Consider the following 13940-nt stretch of genomic DNA (forward strand, 5'->3'; position numbering starts at 1 on the left):
CATGCGCCACCATGCCCGGCTAATTTTTTCTATGTATTTTTAGTTGTCCAATTAATTTCTTTCTAATTTTAGTAGAGACGGGGTCTCGCTCTTGCTTAGGCTGGTTTCGAACTCCTGAGCTCAAACAATCTGCCCACCTCGGCCTCCCAGAGTGCAGGCGTGAGCCACCGCACCAGGCCTACCCCAACTTTTAAACACTGAGGTGCTAGGAAATAAATCATATGCTTTAGAACTTCAAGAAATACTTGCCAAGAAAATGGACAATTACTTTTTGTAATGTTTTCATATTTTATGGAGAACTTAAACCCATTCCCAAAGATTTTTAAAAGATGCTCCTTGACCAAATGAAATGTACTCCAGGAATGCAATGGATTTTCTATATTAGAAACTCTATAAAATTTCATAGCACTAAAGATCTAAGTCAAAATGCTAATCATGAAAAATACCCATAAGAAATGTCATCAAATTTAACATCTATTTTTTATTAAGGAAATGTCCACCATAAGTCACTAGTCAGAATATTCTTTTTTTGGTGAAACACGCATTTTGTTAACATTATTTGACATAATTTTGAAGCATCAGTCAACACAATAAACAAGAGAAAGTAATAAGAAATCTAGTCTTATTTGCGGTTGGTAAACACCTACAAAATCAAGGAGTTCATCAAAATTCATTACAACTAGTAAGAATTCAGTAAAATGGACAATGGTAAAAGCAATACACAAAATTTAACAATTTTACTGCATTTCTACAATGACCAATTAGAAAGTATAGTTTAAAAATATCTTCTTCAATAACAATATTAAATTCCTACAAATAAGTTTTTTAAAATTACATAGTTTTATTGAGATATATTTCTAAAATGGGAATAAATATGGAAATATGCCATGTAGCCAAAAGTAGGTCTCACTGTTTCAATATTGTCAACTGTTGTCAAGTAATAGATAAGCTCATTGAAATCTCAATGGATTATTTTGATATTTGACAAAATTATTCTAATGTGTATTTGGAAAACTAAATATGTGAAATGAACTAAGAAATTTTCTTTATAGAGTAGGGAAGGATGTTTGCAAGTCACATAGTGAAATCTTCTAAGTTTACAGCATTTAAAATAGAGTATTACTAACAGCAAAATAGACAAATATTACTAGAACAAAAGTACCAAAACTTAACTGAAGAATATACTGGGATTAATATTTAAAATGCAACCTTGTAAATCCATGGGGATTATTTAATGGATTATTTAATAAACGATGTGAGAAAAACTGACTAAGAATTTAGGAAATGATCAAGTTAAATCCCTGCCCCATATTTATACCCAAAATAAAATCCAACTGGCTTAACCATTTGAAGGTAAAACTGAGAAAAGAAAAACAGAAGAAGCAAACATGAGTAACTACATGATCTTGACCTGGTGATGGCTGTTCTTGGAGTAAATGAAGTCCTTACCTTAGCACATGCAATTTAAAAAGAAAATGCCTTTGTGTCATAAATTACGATAAATAAGATTTCAGGGCAAATAACATTATTTGGGGGAAAAAACTGCAATACCCATGCCCGACAAAAGCCAATATTTTCAAGTTATAAAGAGATCTTAAAAATAAATTTAAAAGATAAGACATCCCAATGGACTGGCGGGGCATGGTGGCTCACGCCTGTGATTCTAGCACTCTGGGAGGCCGAGGCGGGAGGATCGTTTGAGCTCAGGAGTTCAACAGCAGCCTAAGCAACAGTGAGACCCCGTCTTTAGTGAAAGTAGAAAAACATGAGCCGGACGTGATGGGGAGCACCTGTAGTGCCAGGTACCCGGGAGGCTGAGGCAGGAGGATCACTTGAGCCCAGGGGTTAGAAGTTGCTGTGAGGTAGGTTGAGGCCATGGCACTCTAGCCCGGGTGACAGAGCAAGACTCTGTCTCAGGGGAAAAAAAAAAAAAATTCTAGTGGAAAGACGGACAAAAGATAAGAAGACATTTCACGCACACCCCACACAGATGTAGCCTCCTTTAAACAAGTAATTTTTTAACTTGTTAGTAATCAAAATGCCTATCAAAACCACAATGAAATATCATTCTTATCCTATCAAATTGGTAACGATTATGGTAACGATTAAAAGAAAAGAGAACACCCAGTGTCTGACAAGAGCGTGAGAGGAATTCATGTTCACTTGCAGCCAGTTGAGTACAAATTGTTACACACCCTTAAGTGTGTAACAAAAACCTCTTGAAGATATTCAACTCTTAAAATATGCAGTTCTACTTCTAGAATTTAATCCTAAAGAAATAATCAAGAGATGTCCACCTATACTCATGCTACTTAAAACAATGCTGGGATGTAGGAGTCAGTGGATATTTCTGAAATAAAAGAAAGAATGAACAAACGTGTGAGTGAAAGAATACACAGGAATGCTCAGGCCTGGGTTGCTAATAGCACTAAATACTGACGAAGACGATGGGGTGATAACAGCACAGTCATATGGCTAAAGACAATGCAATCATTTCAGATGCTGTTGTGGAACAACATTTGATGACATGGAAGGAGGTTTAAGACGTATTACTTTTAGTGTATTTGAAAACACCATATTGAGTAGCGTCTCAATAGCTAGATGACAGACAAATAGATGATGGATAAATAGATAGGTAGATGCAGACACATAGAAATAGATACGGAGATTTTATAGGGAAAGACAGAAGGGTATACACCAAAATGCTCACAGCGGTTACTTCTGTGTGATGGGATTCAAATGTGATATTGTAAAATTATTCACGTCTGAGTACGTTTCAGCTCTTTTTCTCTCCACACACTGAAGAAGATTGGTTCTGCTGCTGCATCACGAGCTCTTTTGGCCACCAGAGAAGAAGGAGGTCATGTCAAAAACAGGTTAAAAACAAGCAGGAGATCAGGATAAGACTCGAAATTTGGGATAGTTTTTGAGGAAAGAGGCAGAAACTGTTACAGCATGTGAAGCAGGCACTGGGAACAGTTAGGATTTCAAGGAAAACTGTGGTTGCTTATTTGACTCCTTTTGAAATAAGTAAATGCAAATATAATATGTTGGAACTGTAGTTTTTTAGTCACTCAATTTTTTTTAAGAAAAATGAAATTTCAACAGGAAATGCAAACTTACTTATGGCAGAGGCTGTTTGCTGTTCACCAAAATCCAAGCCCGGTCCTTTGTAAACACACAGCTAGCCTACACGTCCCCGCCTCCTTGCAGTCAGGTGTGGCGGTGTGACTGGGCCCTGGCCAAGGGCACAGAGTAACAGTGATGTGGCTCTCGTGGACCTCACTCATCAAAATCTCCCCCACATACTCTTCCTTGCTCTGGTTTTCTTCCAGGTGATTGAGATGGCCAGTCCCAAGGTGATGTGGAAGCCACATGTTGAGGATGGCTATGAAGAGCAGAGCCCCCACCTCCCAGCACTAGAGCCCCTTCCTCTAACCTGCAACGCGTCTACAGCTCAGGACTGCTCAGGACTGCAGACTTCCGTCGTGTTGAGCTGCGACATAGTTGAGTCTGCTTGTTACACCAGCTGGGCCACCTTCACGAACATATCACCATATGCAGATTTTCAAGAAAACTATTCAAAAACCCTGGAATCTCTTCAACCATTTCAAGAATGTCAAAGGGTTAATATTAATATAATGGAAACAAGGAAGGAGGACTGTGGAGCAATTTCTCCCAAGGGAGGTGTTGCTGAGCTGTGGCATGCAAGGGCAGGGTTAGGGAGGTGTCCACATTCCAATCCCTAGCCTAGCAAGGGCACATCCAGAAGACCACTTGAGAGCTCTGAAACATGTTCCCTGCAGTTGGAAGACAGGAAGGCCAAGTTCCTGACTTACACTGGGGAAAGTTACAGCAGGCTGTGGAATGCAGCCTCACCATCCCGTGCACTCCTAGGAGACAGGAGAAGGACTGACCAACTGCACTGGGGACAGAGTCAGAAGGGTGCAGCCATACAGGATGTGCCAGAGGTTGTCCCAACATGGAGTGCATGGCCATTTGCAAGGGAACCTCAGCAGAAAGAAGCTACATCTGGATGCCAGGACCCGAGAAAGGGGTCTTAAGCAACCACCAGGAACAGAGCTGTGTCTACTCAGATCCAAAGAACCCAGCAGGGAGCTCTACAGAGCTTGGGAATGTATCCCATAGCAGAATGAGTCATCTTTAAACACTGGCCAGGCAAGAAACAGGCAAGAGGTCATTTTACCACAGTGTCCTTCGCTGTTACTGTATGACAGCCCTTGGGCACAGAGGCCACTAGCCTAACCAGGTAAAGAAAGGGAAGAAAAGAAGGAAAGAAGGAAGGAAGGAAGGAAGGAAGGAAGGAAGGAAGGAAGGAAGGAAAGAAGGAAGGAAGGAAGGAAGGAAGGAAGGAAGGAAGGAAGGAAGGAAAGAAGGAAGGAAGGAAAGGAAAGGAAGAAGGAAGGGAGGTAGGAAGGAAGGAAAAAAGAAGAAAGGAAGGCTTGCAGGCTGGCTCACTCCAAGAAAACCTCACCTCCCCATTGCAGACTTGTAGGCTGAAGCAGGTGCGGCGGAAGCAGACTTAACAATAAGTTAAGTTTGAAGTTGTAAAAGTTTTTTAGATAGGAATGTACATTCTAATGTTTGAAAAGAAACTGCATAGGGGCCTTAGAATGACATTTTTAGGACTTTCTATTATGTGAGTATAAACAGAAAAGTCACGGGCGCCGGGGTTTTCATGAGTGGGGCAGGAGATGAGGAAGAGAAACGCACCCATTGAGTCAAAGTTAAAGGGATGGCAGGTGACAAAGTTGCGTTGCACTTACGTCACGAGTCATACCTGTTCGGCATACCAATCCTTGTGTGAAGACCATGAGTTAGATCTAGAGTTGACCCTTGAAAAACTCAGGGGATAGGGATGTGACTGATAACATAAATAGTCAGTTAACACATATTTTGTGTGTTATATGTATTATATACTGCATACTTATAATAAACTAAGCTAGAGAAGAGAAGATGTTATTTTACAAAATCATATGAAAGAAAAAATACATTTACAGTCCTGTACTGTATTTATCGATTCTGTAAGTTCACACCATCTGTTTACAAGATGAATTGTCTGTCTGAAATGGTGGCACCGGCAGCTGCAGACCTCAATCTCCAGTGCATGGCAAGCAAGTCGACTTTTTCTTGTAACAGCAAGACTTTCTCTGCCTCTTGGGAGCACTGCTAGCATCACGAGTGGCACTTCACATGAGTCCCTTGGAGTTATTCCAGATTTAAGGTATCATACTAAATAGGATGAAAAATACACAAGAACCTCAAGAGATCACTTTTCGCCCCTATCTGCAATTTACTGGAGAGACAAACTGCTCACTGGAGAAGATTAGCCTCACCCGGCTTTTAGGCAGATACTCCCAACACTTGAGCTCACCTCAATAGTAAAAGGAGATGACTATGAAATTATTACAATAGTACATTATGTACTATGGTTAATTTTATGCAGTTATGATTTGATGCTGTCTCTGCATTAGGAAGAAAAGCTCCTGAAACTAATAAGTGATGAGTGTAATCAATGTTGCAAGATACAAGGTCAATACACAAAAGCCAATTATGTTTCTATATACTAGCCGCGAACAATTGGAAAATGAAATTTTAAAATAATGCTATTCATAATAGCTTCCCCCAAAATGAAATACTTAGGTTTAAACTTAACAAAACACGTGTGGTATCTGTGTACTGAATACTGCAAAACACTGATGAAAGAAGAGCTTAGTCAATGGAGAGACACACCATGTTCATGGATTGTAAGATTTAGCCTAGTAATGATGTCAATTCTCCCTAAATTGATCTATATATTTAATGTAGATCCCATCAAAGTCCCAGCAGATTATTTATAGGTATAGACAAGCTGAATCTAAAATTTATATGGAAAGGCACAGAAAATAGAATAGCCAAAACAAATCTGAAAAAGAAGAATGAAGTTGGGTGAGTGACAAAGTGCTTGGAAGATTCCCTGCAAAGCGGTGGTCATTCAGACAGTGTGGCACTGGAATTGGCACATAGGTCAATGAGACCAAAAAGGAAGCCCAGAAATGGACCCACACAAATTTTGTCAATTGATTTTTTTTTCAATGATAGAAAGGTAATTAAATAGAGAAAAGATAGTCTTTTTCAACAAATGGCATTGGAACAATTGGAAATACATATACAAAAAAAAAAAAAACGGTAATCTAAACCTCACACGTTATACAAAAAGTAACTCCAAATGGGTCATGCTTCTAAATGTAAAATATAAAACTTTTAAAGGAAAAATAGTAGAAGAAAATCTTTGTGACCTGGAATTAGGCCAAGCATTTTGAGACATGATCCATAAACAAAAAAAAAAAAGAATAAGTCAAACATCATCAAAATGTAAAACTTTTGCTCTGCAAAAGATGTTAAGAGAATTAAAAGATGAGCTATGGACTAGGAGAAATATTTACAAAGCACATATTCAACAAAGGACTTGTATCCAAAATACATAAAGAACATTTTTAAGACTCACAGTAAGAAAACAAACAGCCTAATTAAAAATTGGACAAAAGACATTTCATCCAAAAGGATGTATGGAAGGCAACTGAGCGCAGGAAAAAGTATTCAGCACCATTAGCCATTATGGAAATGCAAATTAAAGCTGCAACATGATGCCACTGGGCCTGTCCATCGCCTGAGACATCCGAGTACCCCTCCTGGCTAACGGAAGTCAAGCACAAACCCTGATATTGTAAAAAGTATATAGCAGAATAATCTATAAAGCATTATCTCAGTTATATTTTAAAAAATCATGATGCAAAACTAGCTATTTCTACCAATACTTTTATATGAATGTAAATGAATTGGAAAAGGTAAGGAAAGTTATCAAATGGACAATAGTGAGAGGAAATTGAGCAGTAGTTCAAAAGGAAATGTTGAAATCTTTTTATTAAATAATGTCCTATTGATAAGAAGACAGTCATGAATTATTGATATAATAAAACAAAAACTAAATAAGAGAAAACATTAAATAATAAAACATGAGCATATCAATTGTATAATGGGAGCATTTGATGAACCTCCCAACTCAGCTCGTGCAAGATCACAGAGATGGGAGGCTGACTTCTACCTGCTGCAGTCATAGAAAGAGAAATGCCTTTCCTGGACATGACGTTAGGACACAAGAGGGGGAATGTGACCCCATGAGGATACCCCTTGGGTAGCCTGTGTCCTTAACACCTCGATATATTGGTGGGATTGTCCCTACAGTTTATGTTCCCTTCACATGTATGTGGGAAGGCTCCCAGCGCTCCCTAGCTGTGCACAGGGCCAAGCTGGCTGCAGCCTCTTTGCTCTCTTGACAGGCCTGCAGATAATCTCCACCATCCCGGGGGTCCCAGCAGGAGACTCTGGGCTGGGCGTGGAGGACGTCGCACCACACCCTGCAGGTGCTGAGGGCAGTAACCAAGAGCACATTCGGGAGCATTTATGGAACGTTTCCTGAATCACTGCGAACGCTGCCCCCAGGAGAAAACCAAAGTCTACTGCGGATATTGAACTCACCAGAGTTTGCTGATTTACAAATTAGCCAAAACTAAAATCTAAAATTGGAAGCCTCAGCCAACCGTTTTATTTTTCCTCACACTCAAATGACATGGTAATTTACCTTTTTTGGAAGTTTCACTGGTAGCTATCTATTCATCTCGCTCTCTTTGTCTGCTATCAAAATATTTCGTCAGAGTTTCCCATAGGATATTTTAAATAACTCTTATCTGAACATCATGTAAACTAAATTATGCAGCACACCCTGTATAACATTCCAGGTTTTAAAAAGACCCATTTGCTAACAGCCCTCTTGCACTACCTAGGCCCAAACACCAAATTCATTCTTTCTCTTGCCTCTCTTTTTGCCCAGTTTACTTTTAAAGATCGCTTCCAACAAATAGCCTTGAACCAAAGACCTCTACCTTAAAATACATTTTACCATTTCTGCAAAATCATGCCCTATTTATTTAAGTTCCTTAACTCTCTTATTTAATTGATTCTGGTGTGTGTTTGGACTTGGTCACTTTCCTAAGCTCTCAGAGTCTAGCAGGAATGTATCTTTAAAGAGAGGTGGAGGGAGGTGGAGGCGTCACATGCCGGTGACTAAAGAGCACGTGCTTCCCAGTAAGTGATCTGCCTGAGAAAAACGGTTTGCTTTTTATCTACTTTAACTTTTTGCTGTCTGAGAGACCAAAAGGTGGTCTTAGGAGTAAGGTGGGAAGTAATTACCTCTTTTAAAAGTAAGCAAAGAAAGAGCCAAAAAGAAAGAGAGGGAGGAAGAGGAAGATGAGGATGAAGAGGAAGATGAGGATGAAGAGGAGGAGGAGGAAGAAGAAGAAAGCACAGCAGAAATAATTCTACTCTTTTCATTCTTTCTGGCTGGTGTTCAGCCAAGAATCAAACAGAAGATGGTGTCTCCTTATCAATTAAATATCAGGGTGCATATTCTCTATTGCATCACTGAGTCTATGGTACATGGTGCCAAAAAATAAATTACTCAAGCAAGCTTGGTTTTCCAATCTCTCTCGTGCTCTCTCTCTCCCTCTCTCTCATATAAATGATTTTAAACTGCAAACCAGACACTGTATTAAATTGCCCAACATGCTCTCCACTCCTCCCCCATTTTGGACTATCCATGATGTTTTAGGAAATAATTCCAGCTCCAGGAATGAGATGAGTATTGACTAATCAAAGCCAAACGCAATAATCCCATCAGATTGTTTGAGGAGCCTGGACTGAAATCAATCAGGGCAGGGCATTCTCCTAGTAACCGTTATTGGTCCAGAGCAGACACATCATGATGAGATTGAAGGGAAGAATTTTATTTCATGGTTGGGGGAGGGGTTCTTTTTTCTTCTTCTATAATATCCTACAGCTTGTCGAGGAGCCAGCCTTGGGCAGAGGCCATCATTACAGCAGCAAAACAAAAAGGCCACAAGAACCTACGTCCTGGATGGCGTTGCTGAACTGCTGGATTAACCAACCCAAAATTCCAATCCCTATTATTAGACTTCCATTCACGTAAGCCATACATTTCTTATTATTTAGGCCAATTTGACTGGCATTTTCTGTTACTAGGAAAAGCACTCTACCTACCTGATGCCAAGTAAATGGTTACTTCTGCATATTCAGTGGGGGGAAATGTCCATTGAGCCAAAACAGTCTAGTGTCAATTGCCTAAATAGTTCAGCAACATAGAGACTTGGGAATGTATTTTGAGCATTTAGGTTCTGAGTCTAGAAAACATTGCTGTGCCCGGGTTGAATCGGAGCATCCACTTCTCTGGGCACAGACTGACTGTCGGTCGGTTCTATGATCTGTATAGAGCTGAGCCGTCAGCCTGAACCCACCACTAATTGATCAGAGTCGATACAGCTGTTTGTCCTTGAGTTACTTACTTTTACCAACATCAATAATAGAGATTATACAGAATGCAAGCTTCCTAATGAAAGGAGCAAGGTGCCTTCCTGTGGAAGGCGACTGCTCATTTATTATCGGTCCATTCCACCACTACCATCACCTTCTAAGGTTAAGCTTCTCTTTGTTAGTGTGTGGCTGTGAAAACATAGCTGATGCTTACGCCCTCACTTAGCAATTTGCGTCCTTGGTAAGTCAGCAGTGACTTACAGTGTACAGTGTATTTTACAGGTGAACAGCTAAGTCACAGGGCTTAACCCACCCCGTGCTCTGGCTTTTCAGGCCTACCTGCTCAACTCCAGCTAGACCGTCTGGACCCTTGTCCTTCAGGGCGATGGGCTCTGTCCAGCTGAACTAGAAGGCCACGCCTGTTGCAGTTTATAGCTTAGTCTCACAGATCTCACTCCACCAAACAGAAGCAAACCTTCCTCCTCGTTGCTCTTCTTTAGGTCAGCTTTCACCATGTTACTTCCTCTCTCTAATCCTCTTTTTTTCGTTCAGTCTTCATCTCCATGACTACAGATTCAACTCAATTCGGCTAACAGTTCTTGAGCACCCAAGTGGAGTTGGGATACAGTTGGCCACTTGTTGCCCTGTGCTAGGTGCTGAGATATTTGAGAGAGACAGGTGCCACTTTCCTCAGAGACTGTACATTAGTTATGTGGACACACACACACACAGAGATTTAAGTATGAAAAATGTTATATGAACAAGCAAAAAAGTATCATATCAAGTTTGATACATGGTAGGGGACAGAGAGAAGAAGGCACAATGAAGAAATAGTAAGGGAAGGCCTCCTGGAAGAGGAAATGCTTGAGCTCAGTTTTAGAAAAAAAAGAAAAATCAACAAGGGGAGGAATGAAAGAGCCTCTCAAGCAGAAGGAACCGTGTGAGCAAAGGTGTGGAGGCAAGATAGAAGGAGGCATACTCGAGGTTACCTGTAGGGCGTTGTCATGAGCATCGGGAGAAAGGGGTAGTATCAGAGATTCAGTGACACAAGTAGGCAGTGGCTGGGTCATGAGAAGTCTTGTGCATTGCTCTAAGCAATTCTTAAATTATCTTTAGAGAAATTTTGATTTAGTTAAAGTGTTTGTTAAGGTGATGCTAGCTGCTTAACCAAATGATTCCTAAGTTTTCAGTGGGTTAACACAACAAAAACGTGTTTCTTATTCATGGTACAGTCTAGTGAGGGCATTGCTTGTTGGATGGCTTTCTTCCGTGAAAGGATTCAGGGACTCAGACTCCATACACTGGGTGAATCCATCATCTTCACTGGTAACTCTTAGGGGTTGCTGTGGTTGGGGAAAGAGCCTACCTGGGAAGATGGAGCAGTAATTAACCACCTCGGCCCAGAAAAGACACACACACACACACCCTACTTCTTTTCATACCTTATTGGCAAGAACTAATCACAAAGCGCCACCTGAATGCAAGGTGGGGGTCCTGGGATACATGCTTCTGGCTCTACCAGTAGCGACTTCTCTGCAACAACCCACCGCTGTGAAAGGAAAACACCAACTTGGATGGTCGGTTATCTGTCTCTTACATTAGCAAGAAAGCAACAGGATTAGGTTAGCATCTTAGAAAGCCCATTCTGATTGCAGGATGGAGAATGGACTGAAGACGAGGAAGAGGAAAAGAGAAGCTGTGGCTCCCATACAGGTGAAAAATGGCAGAGGTCACTGGCTGAGAGGTGACTCTGGAGTAGCAGGAATGCAAAAGAGGAGAAGGAATCAAGAAACACTTAGGAGATGGCATCACCAGGACTTGGTTCCCAAAATTAAGAGTGCTATGTTCAGAGTGAGGGACAGAGGAAAGTGAGGATTGACTTTCTAACTTGAGATATGATCACCTGTTTGACACAGGCGCCAAACTGAGGAGTATAGGAGCAAGAGTTAGTTGGAAGTATCTATTTGTTCATGATTAACAGAACTTGAAGTTATCTGGTAGAAGTTATCTGTACACAGATTAAGGAGGCATTTTGTAAACATAGGCCTGGAAGTCAGGGGAAAAGCCTGGGTTGGAGATGGGGATATAGGTTTGGAATTATAGTTATGGAACTTAGTCCATGGAACCCCTGCGAGTGGAAACCTGGGAGGCAGCTGGCCACTTGTTGCCCTGGAGCCCTCATTCTTTCTCTGGCGTCTACTATTTTCCTTTCAAACAACCAGTCTCTGGCTCATTATTAAATTATCTGTCTTCCCCAAAACTCACATTTTTTCCTAACTGCATGATTAGACTTTTTGTGATTTTTTTCCTTAAGTATAAAAATACCATATGATTGTTGTAAAAAATTTTGAACTTTCAGTCAAGGTGCAGGACCAAGCAAGCTCAGCATTTCCCTCCCTCAGCTCATCATTCAAAACACATGCATTTGTGAAAACTATGTTAATTAAAGGACATGTATTTACATTTAAAAATAGGAAATTTTCAGAGTCTAGAATTAAAGAGGGAGTACACCCAAACCCTGGGTTGGATCTACGCCATAGGAGAAGGAGTTTTACTCCCCTGTGGAGAAAGGCACAGTGCATAGCTGAAGCATGCACAGAACTTCCTCATTCCTAGCAGCAGAAGAGAAAAATCTCTACCCACTGGCCTGGAGTCTGGAGCTGGAAGTGAGCCACACCCCATGCAATGGGTGGAAACAGTGTAACCTGTGACAAATTAGTACCCTGAGCTCTGCTATGTATTGGTTGGGATCTGAACTCCCATTATGTGCCGTGAAACAGAACCCAGAGTAGAGAAACAACTGAAATACAAGTGAATCTAGTGGCCTTCCCGAGGCTGAGGCACAGACAATTTCTCAACGTCTCTCTATCCTCAACCTAGAGTATCTTTTTAATCTAGTTCATGGGCTGGAATTCTACAAAAGATGAGCTCACGGTCAAAAATTACAAAACACAAGAAAACATTCAGGCCTGTAAAATAACAGATGAGAAACCAAAAAATACACCCAAGGAACTATAAAAAAAATCCAAACTAAATATTAAATCAATATGTTAACATTGATGAAAGAAATAGAGAGAAAAGGAAAGAAGTGAATCTTCTACTCAATGGTAAGAAATGATCATTTGATAAATCATTTTAAAAGAAGCATGTAGAAATCTTGCAAATAAAAAATATAGCCACTATAATATAAAGCTCAATTAAATTTTACCTAATAGAATATAATGTCCATGAGGGCAGAGCTTTGGGTTTTTTTTTTTTTTGTCTGTTTTGTTTATTGTTTAACACTAGCACTTAGAATAGTACCTGACACATAATATGCAATCGATAGGTATTTTTAATGAAAAAATAAATCAGTATGTTACATAGCAGCATTTGCAGAAGAATTAGTGAATTGGAAGATAGAACTAAATAAATCACAGAGAAAACATACAAAGAGATAAGACATTAAAAGAATTAGAAGAAAGGAGGAGAGTTGAGAAACCTGGATAAGAGAAATCAATATTGTCTTCCAACATTCACTAATGGGGATTCTAGAATAATAGTATTTAAAACGTATAAAGAACTCCTTAAAAAAATAACAAAAGGAAAACAAGCAAAGAGAAAAATGGGCAGGCTATTAAGAATCAATCCACTAAAAAAGACCCAAAGAATTAATTAACATATGGAAAATACTTGGGTCCATTAGGAATCAGGAAAACTCAATAGAATACAACCATTAGAGCTGGGATTGGTGGTGTGGACCTGTAGTCCCAGCTACTCTGGAGGCCAAAGAAGAAGAATTTCTTGAGTCTAGAGCTTGAGGTCCAGACTGGGCAACATAGTGAGACCCCTTCTCTAAATTAATTAATTAGTTAATTAATTAATTAAATAAAAGAAAACAGCAATTATATACCATATCTTGCCCATCAGATTAGAAACAATTAAATAATGTAATGACATTAGATGTGAGAAGATGGTAACTTTTACATAATGTAGGTAGGAACATAATTTGGAACAATTAATTCTGACATAACTTGCCTAGTTAAAGATATGCACCCTACAGCACAACAAATTGGTTTCTAGTTTCTACCCAAGAGAAATTCTCACATATGTGTCTGAGGTAACAAATGTTTATGACAAAATTCATTGCCACGTTGTGTGTGTAAACAGGCCAACTGCTCTTCAGTGAGGGAATGGACAATGAAATGGTGGTTTATTTACACCACGATATTATTATGCTGAATGTAAAATAAATTAACTAGTGAAAACCTTGCAACTAGGATAGTATATTATGATACAAAACAGTGCTATATATAAATTGTTTAAGGGGACATGCATATGTGATAAACTTTAGTTCACATATTAAAGTCAGAGAATCTCTGATTTGATAAAGAAAAAAATGGGTATTATGCTGTTTGCAATAGACATTAAAAACTATTTTAAAACTATACCTAAAGTTCTAAAATAAAAGAATGGATAACTATACCAGGCAAATAGAAACAAATAAAACAACAAATAAATAAACAACAGCAAAGCCCACCAACAAAACAGAAAAAAATACACAAAAGAAAAGG

This window comes from Propithecus coquereli, unplaced genomic scaffold (assembly GCF_000956105.1).
Source record: "Propithecus coquereli isolate 6110/MARCELLA unplaced genomic scaffold, Pcoq_1.0 Scaffold355, whole genome shotgun sequence".
NCBI classification, from domain to species: domain Eukaryota; kingdom Metazoa; phylum Chordata; class Mammalia; order Primates; family Indriidae; genus Propithecus; species Propithecus coquereli.